At 33.4% G+C, this 16,502-nt stretch overlaps 1 pseudogene; it reads right to left on the bottom strand.

Moving 5' to 3' along the window:
* Positions 1 to 2,087: 2,087 nt before the first annotated feature.
* On the bottom strand, positions 2,088 to 16,278 carry LOC107413111 (ABC transporter B family member 4-like; annotated as a pseudogene).
* Between the last annotated feature and the right edge of the window lie 224 nt (positions 16,279 to 16,502).

The raw sequence follows: 16,502 nt of genomic DNA on the forward strand, positions 1-16,502 counted from the left end.
TCAATGATGACAATGAATGGGATTAATTAACAGTTAAGGAAAAACATCTTTGTACTTATAATCAGCTTCCATTATCCAATGGTGACTGGGGCTTCATTATCAACGATCAATATTCTTTAATCTTTGTTTATATTATATATTTTTGACCAAGTAAACTACGGGAGATAATTTAAAGAAGCATTGATTAATCAGTTTTGTTTTGTATCATTTGGCTTTTAGGGTATTCCTTAATGGCTAAGCATGTCTACATAATATACATACATAAAAGAATACGACAAGTTGCAAGCAGTCTGTTAAAACTCTAATATATATATATATATATAGGAATACTTGACATTCATGGTACCGTAGAATTTATCACATTGCCATGAATGTCAATAAATAATTTAAAACTAAAAATCTAATTACACAATCACTTCGATCAAAAAAAAAAAAAAAGGAAAAAAGAAAAAAAACCATATTTATACTTATTCACAAAATGAACCATATAAACAATTTTAAATGGAATCATAAATATTATTTGAGAAGTCATGATGTGCTTATGTCTGAATTCCAATAAAGTTGCATACTTAAATAAAACTGCAAACTTAAAAGAACAATTATTAATGAGTAGTTTCCAAAATCTGCATACTATAAAATTTGCCATACGTGTATGGATCATGATCATGCATGTGTAGACGATGTACATATATATATATATATATATGTTTGGGACTTGTGCTCTGCAATTTCTATGAACAAGAAATCCTGTTTTCAAAATTCAAATTGTCACGGTGTATTTCTCATCCATCTCTAGTGCATAGTGGAACCATATGTTTCTTTTGGCTGAAGTATAAAAAATTCATAGAATAGCTCGTTATAGTATTTTCTGAAATCTTTGCTGATTTTTCAATGACAAATCCGACCTTCATAAAAATTAGTTGTAACTCCAATAACAACCTAACAGTTGAATATGCTTCTGGATTTATTGAAAATATATAACCACAGACAGAACTAAGAAAAGAAAATTCAAAAAATTCGTGATACTATTTACATAACGCTTCTAGATGACAGCATTTTTAATACTTGGGAAACAAAAATAAACTGTCATTTTTCCTACACTTGCATAAGGGCTAATCTATGATATCTTTCTTGTCCTGCTGTGTTATACTTAGAAGTGTGCTTTTTTCACTGCTAATAGCAAGGATAAGGAATGGTACATTCTCTGGTTATCTTAATCTGGTTGTTTTTGTTTTTGATTTATAAGGTCCATATGTATTTTATTTTATTTTTTTCCACCTTTCAGTTTTTCTTTCTCACATTGACTATCATCCTACAAATTTACTTGGAGTCATTGAAAGGTTAGATCTATTGTTTAAAGATTGATGATGGCTATTACTATTATTATAACTTAAATATGGTACTAAACAGAGACAAGGGGGAAAGTGAGGGCAGAGAGGGTTATCTAACTAGCTTTTAGTGGTAACTATGACCAAACTCATTTGAGAATTTAATTGGTCTGTAATCTATATTGTTGTTTATTTGGTATATGATCTCTACAGGAGAAATGAACCCGTTCGGAAGATTGCAAAAGGATTTTTTATTTTATCTATCAAGAGGAATGGTCGACTTGTATGGTCTGTTTAACTCTCCATTATATTTTTGTAATGTAGGAGTCCTTGTGTCATTGCATTCTATTCAAGCAAATCGTGGCAGACAGGTGAACCAAGCTCTGATGAATGATGATGAAGCAGCAGTTGATGGTGGAAAAAGAAGGAAGCTTGATTAAGAAGGACAAGATGGATATAGTGAAATTTCAGTTGCGCCGATGGCCGACCTTGTCAGTTTCTGTGTCTAGACGAATACAATTAGATATTGAACAAGCTTGCGCCCTTGTACAAAAACTTGACGATGAGAAGGGATTGATGACAATGCTTTGTGCAGTATTATCTTCTATAGACAGTTTAGATGTAGATCTATGTTTCAAGTTCTTTTTGTCAAATGTTTAACAGCTGACAGGGGTCCTATATGGAACTCTTAACTTCTTGACACACTACTCACATATCTTTGGCACATCCATGGTGTAGATTATTATGGGATGATTTAAAATGATGAACCTAAAGGTTTTAGGCATGTGATCCCAGACGATAGAAATCATGGAGAAACCAGTGAGTCTAGGACTGATTGGGAAAAGGAAACCTGAGCTTATTATTTTATGTAATATGGATACTCTGAGCTTATTATAAAGAACTTGGTAAATATATACATATTTTGTGATTTTTATTCCTCTGCATAATTCCTAAGCTTAGGACTTGCATGTAATGCAGCTAAAGAAGCATAAATGCCATCCTTTATACTTATTAAACTTTGGTGCTTTCCCTTTTCTGCAACCACTCCATCCTTCACCACTGCGATTAATTCTGCACCCTTAATTGTAGACAACCGGTGGGCGACCACAATTGTGGTCCGGTTCACCATAACCTGATCAAGTGCATCTTGAACAAGTCTCTCTGACTCAGCATCAAGAGCACTGGTTGCTTCGTCTAGTAGTAATATGTTTGGTGCTTTCACTATAGCTCTTGCAATAGCCACTCTTTGCTTTTGTCCACCAGACAATTGTGTCCTCTTTCTCCTACTATTGTATCGTAACCCTGCATATCCATTCATTTAAAAATGAAATATTTATGTCTTGTTTGGTAACGTTTACGTTTTTTGTTTTGTTATTTTAAAGACTAAGTCTAGTGCAATACATGTTGTAAACTGCTGATGGAGTTGTGGGCATTTGCCAATTCTGCCGCAGCAAGAATTTCAGATTCTGTAGCATCTCCTTCATTTCCATATGCAATGTTGCTCTGATAGTGTCATTGAATAAGACAGGTTCTTGGCTAACCAGACCCATCTGATGCCTGAACCATTTCAGATTCAGTTTTTGGATTTCGATCCCATCTAGTGTAATGTGACCTGAATTGGGTTCATAAAACCTTTGCAGCAAGGCAATCACTGTTGATTTTCCACTCCCACTTTCTCCAACCAAAGCTACTGTCTGATTAATATAAGTTGTTATTTATTTATTTATTTTTTTTTGGGTATGGCTTTCTAAATCTTGGGTACAGATTTTGTATACTGAGGGAAACATGATCCAATGATGCTAATTTATTACCTTACCAGAATGAATAGCTAAGCAAAGATCTTTGCATATTTGAATATCTGGTCTAGTTGGGTAATTGAAACTGACATGGAAGAACTCAATATCTCCCTTTTCACTTTCCATTGTTGTTCCAGAGTCATCACTAGAGTCTATTTTTGATTTCCTGTCAAGAATTGCAAATATTGAAGTAACTGCAGTCTTTGCTTTACTTGTATCAGGAGCCAAGGAGCTCGAAAAAGAAATTCCACCCGCCATCATAGTGAGTGCAAAGAAAACCTGTAAACCAGGAAAATAAATTTATTGAGAAGGTATAAGTTGCTGAATTATATAACTAAATACCAAGTGGGACAAGGAACAAGACGAACTTACTCGGAAAACATTAGAGAACTGTGTCTTGCCATCTGCAACAAGTTGGGCTCCAGCATAAAAACTGCATGCATATACAGAATAAAATAATAAGATTGATAGACCCAAACCAACTCCATTTATCAGGCCTTGATTTAGTCCTTTCTTTATAGGTCTTTCACATTTCTACTTGTACAATTTCATCATCTTCTCTTCAGCACAAAAAGAAGCAACTGTTCGAATACTCCCAACTGCATCCTTTACCACTTGACCTGCCTCCTCAAACATTTTCTGCAACCAATTACAGTTTCATTAGTGATAAGAAATAAATATAAGTTCTCTGAATAAATATTTTTTCACATTATGCTAATGCTAAGTGAATGAATACTTTATAACAATTACCTTTGCATCTTCTCTGAATCCTTTCATGAACTTCAATTGAGTATAAACATTTATACCTTGTAGAGGCAACATAAGAAGGATTATAAATGCGACTTGCCAACTTGCCTTGAAAGCAATGACTAATCCAGCAGTTACAGTTGCAGCATTCTGAACAAGCAAAGCAAGAGTGTCTCCAACCAAACCTCGAACAAAAGCTGCATCTACTGAAAGCCTTGCAGCAATTGCACCGCTTGAATGCTCTGCTTCATCAAACCAACTTATTTCCATGTAAACTACCTTCTCGAAGCACATTGATCGAGTTCGTTTTACTAACTTACACCCTGCCATCCCAAAAAGGTATGAATATGATGGATATATAGCTAAACATATGACGCCAAGACAAACAAAGATTAATGCCCAAAACTCTGAATCCTTTTGGAGTTTTTATGCTGGCTCAAATAAAGTTTTTAGTGCAGCAGAGAGCAATACACTATAAGCAGGTAATATCATCCCGCTTATTGCTGCAAATATAGATCCCAGAAGTAGTATTGGGAACTCTGGCTTGTTAAGAAGTGCCAGTCGAAAAAGTGACACTTCTTGAGGTACTTGTGATGGTGTTGAAACTAAAGTATTAGTCTCCTCGGATGCTGTTTCAAGGGCAATAATTGAAGATGAGCGATGGCTATTATTTCCAATTCCAGATGATCCCTGGCTTGTGGAAAATTCTGATATGAATCCATGATAATTTCAGGTCGGTCTAGATCATTGAAAGCAACTTGGTCTGGCTTTGTCTTAATTCTTGCAACTGTATAAGCTGGCTGTATGCTCCATCAGGATCTTTAACTAGTTCCGAGTGTGGTCCTGCTTGGTTTAAAAGGAACAAAAAGTTATCAAGTATGTGGAAAGAACAATGGAAAAGCATTGAAGAGCTCCAAATGACATACAGATGGACTTGGAAACTATATTAAGATTAGATACATAGATTGAAGGACATATTTCGTGAATAAGAAAATTGTAAGTTGAAACTTGCAATGATAAAAAATTTAGAGAATAAACTGTTACAATGACCATAATAACCAAGGTTGGGAAACTTTAGAGAAGAATTCACTAACTAGAGAAAGAAAGTATCAACATATGTTCGTTACCTTTTTCCATAATTTTGCCTCGATTTATGACAGCAATTGTATCAGCATTCCTTACAGTACTCAAGCGATGTGCTACAATGACAGTAGTTCCGTTGATCATAACTCTATCCAGTGCCTCCTGTACGACTCTCTCAGATTCTGCATCAAGAGAACTTGTGGCTTCATCTAGGAGTAGAATTCTCGGATCCCTAAGTATTGCTCTAGCGATAGCAACTCTCTGCTTTTGGCCCCCTGATAGCTTAGTTCCATGTTCACCAACCATTGTATCTACACCCTAAATATACATATTACAGAACCACAGATATTAGACATATATGTATGGTACTATATAATTTAAACTTTTAAGGAAAATTTAGAACTATTAACCTGAGGCAGCTTATCTATAAACTTAGCAGCATTGGCAAGCTCAGCAGCAGCCCTTATTTCTTCAGCAGTTGCACCGTCCTTTCCATAGGCAACATTGTCTCTAATGCTACAAGTAAACAATGCAGGTTCTTGGCTCACAAGGCCTATTTTCTGTCTAATCCATTTCAGCTGAAACTCCTTGAGATTAACACCATCAATAAGAACTTCACCAGCCTGGGGATCATAAAACCTCTCAACCAAACTTATCACAGTAGATTTTCCACTTCTACCTTGTCCAACCAAAGCAACAGTTGTGCCACTAGATATTGTGAGAGAAAACTGATTAAGTATAAGATCATTTGGTCTTGAAGGATAACTAAAACTAACGTCTCGTAGCTCTATGCTGCCACGAATATCATCTAATTTTTGGCCATCTCTGTCGTAAGCATCAATCTCTGGCTTTCTGTTTATTGTCTCAAACAATTTCAATGCTGCAGCTCTTCCTGCCGCAAATGAACTTATACATGGAGATGCCTCCCCTAGAGACCTGAAAATTTATCAAAGTAAGTGATAGGAAATCAGAAGTGGATCCAGATATCATATTTTTGCGTTAAAAAAATGCACAAACATGTTAAACTTTTATCTGAAACTGAATTTTAACTTATAAAGAGGCAGTCAATATAGCAATTACTATACTAGCAACATCTCCTCCAGAGTATCCTTTCTCAATGATCATTTTTCCACCAAACCATACAGCTAAACCATAACAACAGAACAGAAGAAACATAGCCTTACTCATGATTGCACTGGTGATGGCAAGAACAGGAAGCAGAGATAGCATCACAAGAGTGAGAAGCCATCCTTTGGTGAATGCTACAATGAAGCCTCCTGAAAATGTTGTTGCTAACTGAAGAAACTTTCCCACCCGAAACATGAAAATTAAAGAGTAGCAGAGACATGAATGTTTCAACTTATCATGGTTGGAGAAAACTGCTAGTAACAAAATTTATATGTTGCACATACAGTCATTTACGTTCTTGCCCATGGCATCTTGTATAAGCACGGTATCACCTGACATTCTCTCAACAATTTCCCCAGCTTTTGCTTGCTTATCAAAATAGCCAACTTCTTGTCTCGATACTGTTTTCAAGTAAACACTTCTTATTTCTGCAGCTTGTCTTTCCCCGGTGACCATCCAACAAGCCACAGCTAAAATTCAGCAAGCATAGGGTATTCAAGTTTCCCATTATCCAAACAAATCCTTGAGCTACACATTATATACATCAATATGGAGTTTTATGTATATAAATTCTGTCTCTAAGGCACTTACGTAAAAATGAAGTAACAGAGGACCACAGAGCCAAATATACAAACTGCAGAGATACCTAATGATAGAGTGATAGCATTATATTACTCACAGCAGAAAATCACAGTAATAACATAAGCCTGCTTGTTCAATATTGAGTGAGAGAAACTAGAAATGGCCAAGAACCCAAATAAAAACAATTGCTGAAATCCTACTATGAAACTCAAAGTCTGATATGGTCTTGAATACAAAATGACTGTTGTAGGATCAAAGCTCTATCAAGAAGTATAGAAATGTTTTATGATGAACAAAGGTACTCAACCTTGGAAACTTCTTTTGTGTTACCGAATTCTCCAAAAGAATTAACCAAAGTTCCAAAGATAATTGTCATGAGAGGCAAAGAGATACCATTTCCAACTGCACCAATTGTGCCTGCAAAAATCAGCAGGTAATCCCGGGAATCAGCAAATGAGAAAATTTTGTAATATGACACTATTTTCTGGTTCGTTTGCAGAATCCACTGCTTTATCTAAAAGTTTCTCTTCAGACATGTATACATGAATTGTTTATCTTTCTATACAGTAGACAACAAGAACATCAATTAGAGAATTAGTTTGATATATAACAGGACTCAGAAATAAGGGAGCGAAAAGTTTCTGGTTTTGAGTGAGGAACCCATTAGAACCTCCAGAAGAGATGTGGTTGGTTGACAATATATAGTCGATATAGTTTGTCAAAAACAAATTATGTATACTTTTTCCAATATATGTGTGATGCAAAATTGGGAAACCTGGTAGTTCTGAAGCAAATAGAGTATATAACCTGTATATATGTGTATACATGATTAAGAAATGAACATTAATTGATTGGTTAAAAGGAAAACACCAACGGTGACAATGAAGCAGACAAATTAACAGCTAAGGAAAAACATTTTTATAGTTATTATCAGCTTCTATATTAAATTGATCAGCAAATTGGTGACAGGCTTCTATTTAATTATTTTTTTTCATGGTCAAACAATTCATCAAGTAAACTATAGATGGGCGATAACATAGAAGCATTGGTTAATTAGTTTTTCTTTTTGTATATATATATATATATAGAATTTTATGGTGCGGACGTTCACATTCTTTTATATTGCAGACATCCGCAAAAATAATGGTTTTCTAAGAAATCATCATTTTTGTGTATAGTATTGACAATTGTTTAAAAATCCATCGTTTTTATTTATAGTATTAACGATGGTTTTTTAAAAAATAATTGTCTTTCAAGACATCTACATCATAAAAGGATGCGGACGTCCGCACTATAGAAGACCATTATATACATATATAAAAAAAAATATAGAATCAAGTTGCAACCGACCGGCCTGCTAAAATATATATATACACAGAAATATTCTACATGTGACATATAAGCTGCCCTGGTGCTCAAGAACATGTAATTCATGTGAAAACATAAATCTCTCTATATTAAGAGGTTGCTTACCCTAGAATTTCAACCGGCCTGTTAAAATATATACACAAGGATATTCTACATGTGACATATAAGCAGCCTTAGTGTCCATGAGCATGTAATTCATGTGAAAAACATAAGTCTCTCTGTATCAAGAGATTACTTAGCCCAGAATAAATTTTAGCGATTATGGCTAGATAGGATTGGTCACTTGGAAAATTATCCCCTAAATTATAGTGGAAGACATAGCAATGTGACAAATACTATATGGGTTATGAATGTCAATAATTGATTTAAAACTAAAAATGTAACTACATAATCACTTCCATAAATATATAATAATAATAATAATAATAATAATGATAATAAGCATATTCATTCACAAAATGAACCGTATAGACAATTTTAAATGGAATCATAAATATTATTATTTTGAGAAGTCATGATGTGATTATGTATGAATTCCTAGAAAGTTGCACCAGCTCCTCCATCAAACTACCAATCTCTTCATCTTCATTGTTTCTTATTTTGTCTCTAACTTCAATTTTATTCCTCCTTAAAACCTCTGCACTTTCCTCTTCCATCACATACCTCATTGTTCTTGCTAATTCCTCTCTTTCAATTTTCCCATTTCTGTCTCTCTTAACCTCCACTCCAACGCCATGCTCTTCTACCAATCTAGCATTGAGTGGCTGGTCAAGTTGCATAGGCATTGCTATAATAGGAACTCCAAACTTTAGGCTCTCCATTACAGAGCTCCATCCACCGTGACTCACAAACCCACCAATCCTCCCATTCTCCAAAATCGCTATTTGGGGTGCCCACCCTCCACCACCATTCCTCTAGCTCCTACTCTTTCCATAAACCCATTTGGTAACTCTTCCTCTAGTTTAGTATTTTCTCCCATCGGAAATCTGACAACCCGAATAAAATGAAACAAACACAGCAGAAGATCCTTCCTTTGTATTCAGCCATTTAAATTTCTGTTTCCTGATCTTCTTTGATATTAGGGTCTTTATCAATCAGAGGACCAACTGAGACAATCTTCTTATCCATAAGAACAGAGAGGTAATCAATGTATTTCCATTCCATCTCTTTTGCTGTCTTTACCAAAATGATTTGAGTAATGCTACAGGCACGAAATTTTTTTATTAAAATTTTGGTAACCTTAGTAGTGTTAAATTTGTTGGAATAATAAACCAAATTTAATATTTTACTTTCTCTAGGATATATGATAAATATGTATGGGAAATGTAAGAACCTTTTAAGTATGGTTCATGAACTATGAACATAGTGAAGGTAGAGTATGAAATATAAATAAAAAAAAGGTTTATGTATTGGCTCTTGTTTTTGGCTCTCCTTCTGTGTAATGCACTTTATATAAATATATATATATATATATATATATAAAAATAAACCAACAATTGGTATCAGAGTCTTATGGCAAATATGAACAATCTGGCTTCTCTTATTCCCCTCTTCAATGGAGAAGATTATGATTATTGGAGCCATCAGATGAAGATATTGCTAAAATCATTTAAGTTATGGAGTATTGTTGAAGATGGATATGAAGAGCCAGAAAATGAAGAGAGTCTAACTACAGCAGAAAGCACCTCGTTGAAAGAAAAAAGAGAGAAAGACAGCAAGGCTCTCTTTCAGATTTATCAAACCATTGAAAGACCAGTATTTGAAAGAATTGCAAAAGCAGGAATGTCCAAGCAAGCTTGGGAGATGATCCAATCAGCATATAAAGGAGAAGAAAAGGTGAAAAAGGTACGTCTGCAATCTTCAAGAGCAGAATTTGAAAAATTAGAAATGAAGGAGAGTGAAAGCATTTCAGACTATTTCAATAAGGTTACTTCTATTGTGAATCAAATGGTTTCTAATGGAGAAATTTTAGAAGATCAAAAGGTTGTTGAAAAGTTCTTCGAAGCCTTCCAGAAAAATTTGATTTTGTTGTTGTTGCAGTAGAAGAATCAAAGGATTTATCTACTGTTTCAATAGAGAAGTTGTTTGGAATTTTAAAATCTCATAAATTTCGAGTAAATAAAAGAACTCTTACTTCAACCAGTCAAACTTCTATTGATCAAGCTCTTAAATCACAAGTTACAAATACAGGAGGGCAAAATTTCTCACAAGCTAATTTTAGAGGACGTGGCAGAGGAGACAATAATAGAGGAAGAGGTTCGAAATTTCATGGAAGAGGAAGAGGAAGTCCAAGTAGAGAAGATTCATCAGTAAAAATTATAAATCAGCCAGAGAACACACCACAAAGGGGAAGAGGTGGCAGATTCAGAGGAGGAAGAGGAAGAGGCTCTAATTTGCATGGCCGTGAATATTTTGAATGCTATTATTGTTACAAGCCTGGACATAAAGCAAGTGAATGTTGGAATAATCCAGCTAATCAAAGAAAGAATGCTAGGTTCATTCATGATAAGGAAGAAGGTAATTCTGAAACTTTGCTTCTTGCTTGCTATGGGGATATAAATCATGTTTGGTATTTAGATAGTGGAGCAAGTAAGCATATGACTGGTAACAAGCATCTGTTTTTAGCATTAGAAGAATTTGAACGTGGTCAAGTGACAATAGGAGATGCAAAATCCTATAAAATACAAGGTATGGGAGAAATTATTTTTAAAACTAAATCTGGAACTTTGGAGAAAATGTCAGAAGTTTATTATGTTACTGGATTGCAATGTAATTTGCTAAGCACTGGGCAACTTTTGAAAAAGGGATTTGATATTCACTTCCATGATAATATGTGCATTCTACGGAGGGAAAGTCAGCTTGTTGCTAAAATTCCTATGGCTTCAAATAATTTATTCCCTCTTACACTGGAAATCTCTAATATTGACTACTTTAGATGTGTTGAAGAAGAAAATTCGAAAATATGGCATGATAGATTTGGGCATTTAAATATTGGAAGTCTAAGGTTGCTGTCAAAGAGAAAGATGGTTAAAGGCTTACCTGAAATTGATCAGATGATTGGAGTATGTGAAGCTTGCCAACTTGGAAAGCAGCATCATGAGACTTTTCTTTCAAAATCTTTTCACCAAGCTAGAAGACCTCTTGAGCTTGTCATTCAGATTTATGTGGTCCAATGCCAGAACCATCTATGGAAGGTAGCAGGTTCTTTATTTCTTATATTGATGATTTTTCAAGAAAAGTTTGGACATTCTTTATTAAAGCAAAATTAGAAGCATTTCAAGCTTTCAAGGATTTTAAAGCTCAAGTTGAAAAGTTTTCTGGATATGAGATTAAAACTTTGAGAACTGATTGTGATGGAGAATATCTTTTAAATGAGTTTGAATTATTTTGTGAAAAGGCTGGTATAAAACATGAACTAATAGCCCGTTATTCACCACAGCAAAATGGTGTTTGTGAAAGGAAAAATAGAACAATCATGGAAATGGTAAGGTGTATGCTTAAAAGAAAAGGGTTGTCTTCAGATTTTTGGGCAGAAGTTGTATGTTGTGCTACTTATTTAATCAACAGGTCATCAACAAAAGCTTTGCAAAATTACACTCCTCATGAAGCCTGATACGGGCTAAAACCAAGTGTTCATCATTTGAGAATTTTTGGAAGTCTTGCATATGCACATATTCCTGATCCTATGAGAAACAAATTGGATGACAAGGCTGAAATATGTATTTTTGTGGGATATAGTGAAAGATCTAGAGCTTATAAGTTGTATAATCCACTTACAAAGAAGATTGTAGTAAGTAAAGATGTGAAATTTGATGAAGCATCATCTTTTTATGACTTTGAAGTAAATGGTTCACTCAATACACCATGTGTTGTAGTTGAAGATGAAAACAATTCTCAAGATTCAGAAATGAAGATTCTTCTCGATGGAGAAAGACAAGGACTATGCATGAGATATATGAAGCAACTCAGCCAATAAATCAAGAGAATATTTTCTTTGCTTTTTTTGCAGGAGAAGATCCTATTTCTTTTGAAGAAGCTGTCAAGGAAGAAAAATGGAAAATAGCTATGAAGGAAGAAATTGATGCAATTGAAAGAAATAGCACATGGGAACTCACTTCTCTTCTAGCAAAGAAAAATGTTATTGGAGTTAAGTGGGTGTTCAAGACAAAGATCAATGCAGATGGTTCAATCAACAAACAAAATGCAAGATTAGTTGCCAAGCGATACAAGCAAAAGGAAGGTGAAGATTTCAAAGAAGTTTTTGCACCAGTTTCAAGACTTGAAATTGTTCGGCTGATCATCTCTCTTACAGCTCAAAGTAATTGGGAAATTTATCAAATGGATGTTAAGTTTGCCTTCTTGAATGGATATCTTGATGAGGAAATTTTTATTGAGCAACCACCTTGTTTTGTGAAGAAGGGTGAAGAGCACAAAGTTTATAAATTGAGGAAAGCCTTATATGGTCTTAGACAATCACCTAGAGCTTGGTAAAGCTGAATAAATTCTTATTTTGAGAAGAATGGGTTTCATAAGTGTTCATATGAGCATACTCTATTTGTCAAAAATCATGGCAAAGAAGGTTTCATCATTGTGAGTCTTTATGTTAATGATCTCATATTCACTGGCAACAATATGGAATTATTAAATAATTTTAAAGTATCAATGAAAAGGGAGTTTGAAATGACAGATTTGGGGAAACTACATCATTTTCTGGGAATTGAAGTTCATCAAGGCAGAGAAGGAATTTTTATTTCTCAGGAGAAATATGCAAATGATATTTTGAAGAAGTTTAAAATGGAGCAAGCAAATCCTGTGTCAACTCCATGTGTTGCTGGATTAAAGTTAAGCAAAAATGGTGAAAGAAAACTTATCAATCCAAGTGTTTTTAGAAGTCTAATTGGAAATTTGATGTATCTAACGGCAACAGGACCTGATATCATGTTTGCTATTAGTTTGGTGAGCAGATTTATGGAGAAGCCATATTCAAATAAATGCTAAGCTTGGAGTTAAAAGAAAATTTGGTTTACAGGAGAGATTGTTGGAATAATAAACCAAATTTAATATTTTACTTTCTCTAGGATATATGATAAATATGTATGGGAAATGTAAGAACCTTTTAAATATGGTTCATGAACTATGAAAATAATGAAGGTATATATATCTCTGTTCTTTGTCCATTGAAACAAGAGGAGTATGAAATATAAATAAAAAAAAGGTTTATGTATTGGCACCTGTTTTTGGCTTTCCTTCTTGAATGTGTAATGTACTTTATATAAATATATATATATATATATATATATATATATATATAAATAAACCAACAAAATTGATATTGTTATATATACATGGGAAAGTAAACTATTTAAAAGATGTTAAATCATGGATATTAAAATTGATAAAATTTTTTGATCACTCTAGATTTATCCAAATGATTTTCGAAGATGGGTCACTGGATTCTCAAACACGGTATTTGTTGTTGATTTCATTTGTTGAAAATTCAAACATACTGAAGAAGTCACCGACTTCTGATCACGAAGATAAATTTCTGGAAAAGGGGAATTTTTTACCCGTTCTTGATGAAGTGGTAGGAAAATGAAGCCATGGTTGCACTGGTGCTGAAGAACTTTATAGATGGAATGTTTTGTTGGAGAGCTAGAGATGGATCCCAAAGTTGAATAAAATCAAAGATGAGCAAGTCCGGTTTGAAAGCTTCGAGTATGTTGCAGAATGCAGAGCGAAGGCCAGTTTCGGAGTGTTCATGAGATGGGGAGGAATATGAAGCTCCACAAGTTCAATAGAGAAGGAGTATTTTGGAGGGAACTTTGGCTTAATGAAGATTAGATTTGCGGGTGTAGAACAAAAATGAATGTGAAAGTTTCCGCTGGTTAGCTTCTTGGCTGGCTTTAGGAAGGGAGAGATGTGACCATAGCTAACCATGGAAACATAAGAACACTAATTTTTCCACTCTTCATCATATATATCAATGTATCACATTCTCTAGTCTATGTATATACTTTTGTTTAAGTGTGTTTAAGAGTGAGAGTGTGTGTGTGTGTGTGTGTGTAATGTTATATTGAAGGAGAAGAGATGAATATGAGGAAGAGGCACAAAAAGAATGAGATAAATAATGAGTTTTCAACGTGGCCAAAGAGAAGAACTATGGAGGAAGAATTAGTGGTCTTGTTGAGGAATGAACGTGAGCTTGGATTCATGGCTTATGTTAATACACATGCATCGGATAGACGGTATCAAACAAAATTTGTTTGGATAGGTTTCTATTCAATATTTAAGAGTAATGGACAGAAACTTAATTGCTCTGGACGTCACAAAAAATTTAATAAAAATACAAAGAGTAGTTTACCAAATGGCAAATGATCCCTAATAAAAGGAAAAAAAAAGAAAAAAATAATGAGTCTTTGTTGATTGTGAGGGTAAGAATTTGTTCAGTGAGTTAATAAAAACGAGATATGGTTGACAATAAATAGTCAATATAGAATTTATAAAATTAAGTTTTATCTTCTTTCATATTTGTTCCTGTATAAAGTTATACTTGAGGAGGAGAAAATTAAATAAGTACTTGCTTTAAATCCACTTAAAAAAGCACATGCATGCTAAAGAAATTTTTCTCAAGGGGAGGAACTATATAGGTTATGCTAGTTAAAGAAAATAGTTTTTTTTTTTTTAGAAGATAATTAAGAAAATAGTTTGATATATGCATATCATATATAACATTCTTTTAATTTCGTTGCAGTTTCACTAGAAGCTATAATAGTGCTGAAAATAACATAGAAATAATTCTGAAAAAGAAGCCTTTAACTTTAAAATAATCCTGTGTGGCTCACTTGTTGCCTCATGTGGGCGCACCGCCAACTATAACAGGGTTGCATAAATATGTTTAAGTATGATCTATATGTTGGAAAAAATAGGTGTTATATTGCTATAATACAACTCAAAAGTATTTATAATATACATTTAATTATAAATATATATATATATATATATAAAAATATTCATATAAAATTAGAATTTTATAAAAATATATATAAGCAAATAAAACCAACATATATAAATATAGAAGTTAAGTGTGTGTATATATATATAAATCTTAAATAAGTTGAGGTTTATGTTGGACACCTTAAAATTAATACATAGATGCTTATGTGTAAATGATGTCTGCTTCCAAAGATACAACAACTTCAATATTGTAAAAGTAATACAACTCTCTAATATCTAAGATATGATTGTCCAAATTAATTGTGATTGCTTTGAGGGCTGGTATTTATAGACATAAGGCCTTTTCATACACACTCTTGTAATTAGAAAAGATACATATTAAAATGAATAGATACCTATTAAATTAAAAAAGTTTTACATATACCTCTTTGTAAATTCACATATATCTTTTTCTAAATTTATATATATATATATATATATATATATGGAAATTCTATGGTGAGGACGGTCCGCATGAGGACCGCAGTATTAGTGATGATTTTTTATTGTATTAACGACGATTTTCTAAAAAATTGTCGTTAATACTATGAAAACAAATACTATGATCCGCATAAGGACCGTCCGCACCATAAAAGACTGTATTTATATATATATATATATATATTTAATTTAAATAAGCACCTCTTATATTGAAAAGATACCTATTTATCAATTATAGGTTTTGAAGGTAAAGAGATATCTTTTCAAAAATAAAAATATTAATTTATTTAAATGGATATGTTTTGAATTAAAAATGTATCTTTTTTAAATTAAAAAGGCATCATTATCTGTAGGAAAAGGAATATTTTTAATTTATATTCACAATAAAAAATTTAATCTCTCTCTCTCTCTCTCTCTCTCTCTCTCTCTCTCTCTCTCTCTCTCTCTCTCTCTCTCTCTCTCTCTCTCTCTCTCTCTCTCTCTCTCTCTCTCTCTCTCTCTCTCTCTCTCTCTCTCTGTGTTTCCATTAAATTTCCTACGCACTACTTTTTTTTTTTTTGTTTTTTGCTAGAGTTCCTACACACTACCTATCCATACCATATATAGCATTGTCAAATAGAAGCTATAATAGTGCTGAAAATAACATAGAAATAATTCTGAAAAAGAAGTCCAACTTTAAAATAATCCCGCGTGGCTCAGTTGCTTCCTCATGTGGGCGTCACCGCCAACTCTAACAGGGTTGCATGAATATGCGTAAGAATGATCTATATCATATGATTAACCTTCTGCTGAGTAGCTAACGTGGCACCCATGGCTATTCTTTTCAATTTTATTTTATTTTATTTTTTGCTTAAACTTGCCTTTATAGCATAACAAGGTTATTTTAGCCTCCATTCTGCAGTTTTAATAGATATTATTTATTTCAATCAATTAGAAATTATGATTTATCACGCAAGTTTTAATTTAACTGTAAGGATGTAATACAACTATTTGACAAACTTACTGTTAATTAAATTGGTTTGTTGAGTAAATTGGA

Source organism: Ziziphus jujuba, chromosome 8 (genome assembly GCF_031755915.1).
Source record: "Ziziphus jujuba cultivar Dongzao chromosome 8, ASM3175591v1".
In the NCBI taxonomy this organism is placed as follows: Eukaryota; Viridiplantae; Streptophyta; class Magnoliopsida; order Rosales; family Rhamnaceae; genus Ziziphus; species Ziziphus jujuba.